Source organism: Zea mays, chromosome 1 (genome assembly GCF_902167145.1).
Source record: "Zea mays cultivar B73 chromosome 1, Zm-B73-REFERENCE-NAM-5.0, whole genome shotgun sequence".
Taxonomy (NCBI): Eukaryota; Viridiplantae; Streptophyta; class Magnoliopsida; order Poales; family Poaceae; genus Zea; species Zea mays.
The window spans coordinates 8,185,866-8,193,252 of NC_050096.1; positions in this window are offsets into that span (position 1 = coordinate 8,185,866).

A 7,387-nucleotide genomic window follows, 5' to 3' on the forward strand; every position below is an offset into this window, starting at 1 on the left:
ACGAACTAGTTAGCTAGAAGTCTGAGTACGTGCAAACACGGAACTGGAAACATGTCATATTGTCACCTGGTAGACCGCTGTGCGATAGCGGCGGCGACAGCGCGGCAGGCGCGGTCATGCGCATCATTGGGCTCCATACATCATGCATGCAGCTTGGGTGGAGGCGGTGTTGCCTTGGCTAGCTTAGAGCATCTTCAAGAGACTAACAGCGTGTTTGGTTTGCAGGTTAGACTGCTTCTGGAGTCATCCGGACCTACGTCCGAGCCTACATTATCATTTGGTTTGAATCGCGGAACGATGTCGTCCGTCACTGCGTTGTTCTAATAATATACTAACACATGGAATCAGCTCACTCCGCAAGAAAGTGCAAGACCGCTTCGTCCGGAGCCAGGCCACGATGGATGAGTCAAACCATCAAACCAAACACGCTGTAAGTAACTATGAGAAATGAGATGATGATGGATCAATTCATTTCATTCCACAAACCAAACAAAAAAGTTAGGATTGAGATGATGATGGACTAGTTAATTTCTCAAACCAAACACACTGTATTTTGTTTACAAACTGTTGAGCTCTAAAAAGAGCAGTGCGGACGGTCCGGCCCCGAGGCCGGACAGTCCGCGGTCCGGACTGTCCGCGGTGGTGGCGCGGACGGTCCGCGTGCGCGCAGAGTCAGTTAGGGTTCCTAGTTTCTCGCGGGATTTGTTACCTAAAACCGCGGGATTAACTCGGGAAACAGTTGGAAACGGATCCAGACCTCCCCCTTTATATAGATGAAGGGCTACGGCCGATTGAACCCCCGAACACATTCCAATCGAACCAATTACCTTACTTACTTTTCCTGCCCTAGGAGTAGATGTAGCATAGTTCTAGTTGTAGCCTTCCGCATATCCACCTTCACCCCTAGTCGACTCTACGTCGTCTAGATCCGTCTTGGGTGGCCTGCCGATCCCAAGACGACCCTAGGATCTCACCCCTCCCAGGGGGGGCAAGATCTAGTTGTCCATCCAAGACCTCTTCCTCGATTTGATCTCTTAATTTCTAGGCGACTCCACGTCGTCTGGGGACGCCCCGGAGTGACCTGTCGACCCGGAGCACCTTAAGATCTTTTCCCCCCAGGGAACGAGATCTAGATTCCAGCAAGGAGGAGGAAGACGACCCTGTCGCCAGGTCGCGGACCGTCCGGCCCAGAGCTGCGAACCGTCCGGTGTGACGCAGGGAAGACACCGCTCCTGCGCCCAGGTCGCGGACCGTCCGGCCCAAGGCCGCGGACCGTCCGCGCCGTCGCAGAGGGCACTACCAGGCGATCCGGCGACCTATCGCAGGCCGCTGCTACTGTTCACCTTGCGGAGCCGAACCCAAGGTGCCAAGTACCGCCAAGCGGTTCATTATTGTGTTTGGTGACCAAAAAGGCACCAACATACTTTTGGCGACTCCGCTGGGGAATAGGTGTCTAGACCTGCTAAAAATCGGCCCATAGATGGCCGGTTCTAAGGATCACACCAAGATCTCCACCACCAACATCATCAAGCCGGCCATGGAGGCGCTCCCGGCTGATGACCAAATGCCCTTTGAAGACCTCGTAATGCGTGATGAGAAGGAGGTGATGCGGCAATGGAACGAACAACGCGACAAGGAAGAGGCGGAACTGCTGCATAAACTCTCCGAACGGCGCAAGGAGGCGGCGGACAAGTACTTGTCACACTTCACGGTAGATCGCCACCAGAAGATCGTCCGTCAAGGGGAGATCGATATGGAATCTCTCCTACCTCCACTTCATGGTCCCGCTGTAAGTACTCCAGATCTATCTCTTACGACTTTCATGGATCAACGAGGAGATCAGTTAAAGCAATATGTAGATGAATCTATTAAAATGCATTTACATGCATACGAGAAATCAGCTGCTCCTAACTTTCCATCGCGAGAGTCTAATACAGTGCCACCCGCGTCAAACACATCGGCTATAAATGGGTCACCCTTGACCCAGCCATCATATGGTATGCCGATGCACGCTTTCGTGCCACCACCACAGCCACAACCACTAGGCACGCGACAAGTACTGGACACGGCCGGACCGTCCGAACATCATCTCAGACAGTCCGGGTATACCGCAGACCGTCCGGCGTATTTCGCCGGACCGTCCGACCAGATGCAGGCCCGCACACAAAACACTCAGGTCGCACCGTACATGGCCGGACCATCAGGATACAACCCTGAACACTTCGGCCCCATCACGGACCGTCCGGTGCATCACGCCGGACCGTCCGGATATGTTGCGGACCGTCCGCCATCTTACGCCGGACCGTCCGGATATGGCATGAACCGGCCGACGTATTACGCTGGACCATCCGACTCTACACGAGTCCATGCGCAGACTGCCCAAGTCACGCCATATATGGCCGATCCATCCGGGTACAGCCCTGGACCATTCGGCCCGATCGCGGACCGTCCAGTTCTTTACGACAGACGGTCTGGGTACGAGACTACCCACGTAGCACCATATACGGCTGGACAATCTGGATATACCTTCAGACCATTTGGCCAGGTCGCGGACCATTCGGCCTCTTACGCCGGACCGTCCGGATATGCATACACAGAGCCTGATAGTCGCCTAGAGGGGGGGGGGGTGAATAGGGCGAAACTGAAATTTACAAATATAAACACAACTACAAGCCGGGTTAGCGTTAGAAATATAAACGAGTCCGCGAGAGAGGGCGCAAAACAAATCGCAAGCGAATAATGAAGTGTGTGACACGCGGATTTGTTTTACCGAGGTTCGGTTCTTTCAAACCTACTCCCCGTTGAGGAGGCCACAAAGGCCGGGTCTCTTTCAACCCTTCCCTCTCTCAAACGGTCCCTCGGACCGAGTGAGCTTCTCTTCTCAAATCAAAGCCGGGAACGAAACTTCCCCGCAAGGGCCACCACACAATTGGTGCCTCTTGCCTTGATTACAATGGAATTTTGATCACAAGAACAAGTGAGAAAGAAAAGAAGCAATCCAAGCGCAAGAGCTCAAATGAACACGGCAAATCACTCTCACTAGTCGCTAGGGCTTTGTGTGGAATTGGAGAGGATTTGATCTCTTTAGTGTGTCTAGAATTGAATGCTAGAGCTCTTGTAGTAGTTGGGAAGTGGAAAACTTGGATGCAATGAATGGTGGGGTGGTTGGGGTATTTATAGCCTCAACCACCAAAAGTGGCCGTTGGGAGGCTGTCTGTTCGATGGCGCACCGGACAGTCCGGTGCACACCGGACTGTCCGGTGCCCCCTGCCACGTCATCACTGCCGTTGGATTCTGACCGTTGGAGCTTCTGACTTGTGGGCCCGCCTGGGTGTCCGGTGCACACCGGACAGGTACTGTTTGCTGTCCGGTGTGCCAGCATGGGCGAGCCTGCCATCTGCGCGCGCAGGGCGCGCATTAAATGCGCCGCAGAGAGCCGTTGGCGCGGAGTTAGCCGTTGCTCCGGAGTCGCACCGGACAGTCCGGTGCACACCGGACAGTCCGGTGAATTATAGTGGACGAGCCGTTGGCTTTTCCCGAAGCTGGCGAGTTCCTGAGGCCGACCTCCCTTGGCGCACCGGACACTGTCCGGTGTACACCGGACAGTCCGGTGAATTATAGCCGAGTGCCTCTGGAAATTCCCGAAGGTGGCGAGTTCGCGATGGAGTCCTCTGGTGCACCGGACATGTCCGGTGGTGCACCGGACAGTCCGGTGCGCCAAACCAGAGGTGCCTTCGGTTGCCCCTTTGCTCCTTTGTTGAATCCAAAACTTGGTCTTTTTATTGGCTGAGTGTGAACCTTTTACACCTGTATAATCTATACACTTGGGCAAACTAGTTAGTCCAAAGATTTGTGTTGGGCAATTCAACCACCAAAATTATATGGGAACTAGGTGTAAGCCTAATTCCCTTTCAATCTCCCCCTTTTTGGTGATTGATGCCAACACAAACCAAAGCAAATATAGAAGTGCATAATTGAACTAATTTGCATAATGTAAGTGTAAAGGTTGCTTGGAATTGAGCCAATATAAATACTTACAAGATATGCATGGATTGTTTCTTTCATTTTTAACATTTTGGACCACTTTTGCACCACATGTTTTGTTTTTGCAAATCCTTTTGTAAATCCATTTCAAAGATCTTTTGCAAATAGTCAAAGGTGAATGAATAAGAGTTTGCAAAGCATTTTCAAGATTTGAAATTTTCTCCCCTTGTTTCAAATGCTTTTCCTTTGACTTAACAAAACTCCCCCTAAATGAGATACTCCTCTTAGTGTTCAAGAGGGTTTTGATATACCATTTTTGAAATACTACTTTCTCCCCCTTTTGAACACAATAGGATACCAATTGAAAAATACTTTTGGAAAGTACTAAGTTTTTGAAATTGGTGGTGGTGCGGTCCTTTTGCTTTGGGCTCATTTCTCCCCCTTTTTGGCATGAATCGCCAAAAACGGAATCATTAGAGCCCTTGAAGTACTATCTTTCCCTTTGGTCATAGTTAAATGAGTTAAGATTATACCAAAGACGAAGTCCGGTCCTTTTGCTTTGGGCTCTTACTCTCTCCCCCAAAGACAAGGTCCTTTTCTTGGAGCGATGGCGAAGGATGAGTTACGGAGTGGAAGCCTTTGTCTTCGCCGAAGACTCCAATTACCTTTCAATACACCTATGACTTGGTTTGAGATACACTTGAAAAACACATTAGTCATAGCATATGAAAGAGATATGATCAAAGGTATATAAATGAGCTATGTGTGCAAGTTTAGCAAAAGAAATTTCTAGAATCAAGAATATTGAGCTCATGCCTAAGTTTGGTAAAAGATTGTTCATCAAGTGGCTTGGTAAAGATATCGGCTAATTGATCTTTAGTATTAATGTAAGAAATCTCGATATCTCCCTTTTGTTGGTGATCCCTAAGAAAATGATACCGAATGGCTATGTGCTTAGTGCGGCTATGCTCGACGGGATTGTCGGCCATTTTGATTGCACTCTCATTATCACATAGCAAAGGGACTTTGGTTAATTTGTAACCGTAGTCCCGCAGGGTTTGCCTCATCCAAAGCAATTGCGCGCAACAATGACCTGCGGCAATGTACTCGGCTTCGGCGGTGGAAAGAGCGACCGAATTTTGCTTCTTTGAAGCCCATGACACCAAGGATCTTCCCAAGAACTGGCAAGTCCCCGATGTGCTCTTCCTATTAATCTTACACCCCGCCCAATCGGCATCCGAATAACCAATCAAATCAAAAGTGGATCCCCGAGGGTACCAAAGCCCAAACTTAGGTGTATAAGCCAAATATCTCAAGATTCGTTTTACGGCCGTAAGGTGAGATTCCTTAGGGTCGGATTGGAATCTTGCACACATGCAAACGGAAAGCATAATGTCCGGTCGAGATGCACATAAATAAAGCAATGAACCAATCATCGACCGGTATACCTTTTGATCCACGGACTTACCTCCCGTGTCGAGGTCGAGATGCCCATTTGTTCCCATGGGTGTTTTGATGGGCTTGGCATCCTTCATCCCAAACTTGCTTAGGATGTCTTGAGTGTACTTCGTTTGGCTGATGAAGGTGCCCTCTTGGAGTTGCTTCACTTGAAATCCTAAGAAATACTTCAACTCCCCCATCATTGACATCTCGAACTTTTGTGTCATGATCCTACTAAACTCTTCACATGTAGACTCGTTAGTAGACCCAAATATAATATCATCAACATAAATTTGGCATACAAACAAGTCATTTTCAAGAGTTTTAGTAAAGAGTGTAGGATCGGCCATTCCGACTTTGAATCCATTTGCAATAAGAAAATCTCTAAGGCATTCATACCATGCTCTTGGGGCTTGCTTGAGCCCATAAAGCGCCTTAGAGAGCTTATAGACATGGTTAGGATACTCACTATCTTCAAAGCCGGGAGGTTGCTCAACGTAGACCTCTTCCTTGATTGGTCCATTGAGGAAGGCACTTTTCACGTCCATTTGATAAAGCTTAAAGCCATGGTAAGTAGCATAGGCCAATAATATGCGAATTGACTCAAGCCTAGCTACGGGTGCATAGGTTTCACCGAAATCCAAACCTTCGACTTGGGAGTATCCCTTGGCCACAAGTCGTGCTTTGTTCCTTGTCACCACACCATGCTCATCTTGCTTGTTGCGGAAGACCCATTTGGTTCCTACAACATTTTGGTTAGGACGTGGAACCAAATGCCATACCTCATTCCTTGTGAAGTTGTTGAGCTCCTCTTGCATCGCCATCACCCAATCCGAATCTTGAAGTGCTTCCTCCACCCTGTGTGGCTCAAAAGAGGAAACAAAAGAGTAATGCTCACAAAAATGTGCAACCCGAGATCGAGTAGTTACCCCCTTATGAATGTCGCCGAGGATGGTGTCGACGGGGTGATCTCGTTGGATTGCTTGGTGGACTCTTGGGTGTGGCGGCTTTGGTTGTTCATCCTCCTTGTCTTCATCATTTGCATCTCCCCCTTGATCGTTGCCGTCATTTTGAGGTGGCTCATCTTCTTGATCATCTTGTTCAACACCTTGAGCCTCATCCTCAATTTGAGTTGGTGGAGATGTTTGCATGGAGGAGGATGGTTGATCTTGTGCATGTGGAGGCTCTTCGGATTCCTTAGGACACACATCCCCAATGGACATGTTCCTTAGCGCGATGCATGGAGCCTGTTCTTCACCTATCTCATCAAGATCAACTTGCTCTACTTGAGAGCCGTTAGTCTCATCAAACACAACGTCACATGAGACTTCAACTACTCCAGTGGACTTGTTAAAGACCCTATATGCCCTTGTGTTTGAGTCATAACCAAGTAAAAAGCCTTCTACAGTTTTAGGAGCAAATTTAGATTTTCTACCTCTTTTAACAAGAATAAAGCATTTGCTACCAAAAACTCTAAAATATGAAATGTTGGGCTTTTTACCGGTTAGGAGTTCATAGGATGTCTTCTTGAGGATTCGGTGAAGATATAACCGGTTGATGGCGTAGCAGGCGGTGTTGACCGCTTCGGCCCAAAACCGGTCCGGTGTCTTGTACTCATCAAGCATGGTTCTTGCCATGTCCAATAGAGTTCGATTCTTCCTCTCCACTACACCATTTTGTTGAGGTGTGTAGGGAGAAGAGAACTCATGCTTGATGCCCTCCTCCTCAAGGAAGCCTTCAATTTGAGAGTTCTTGAACTCCGTCCCGTTGTCGCTTCTTATTTTCTTGATCCTTAAGCCGAACTCATTTTGAGCTCGTCTCAAGAATCCCTTTAAGGTCTCTTGGGTTTGAGATTTTTCCTGTAAAAAGAATACCCAAGTGAAGCGAGAATAATCATCCATAATAACTAGACAGTACTTACTCCCGCCGATGCTTATGTAAGCGATCGGGCCGAATAGATCCA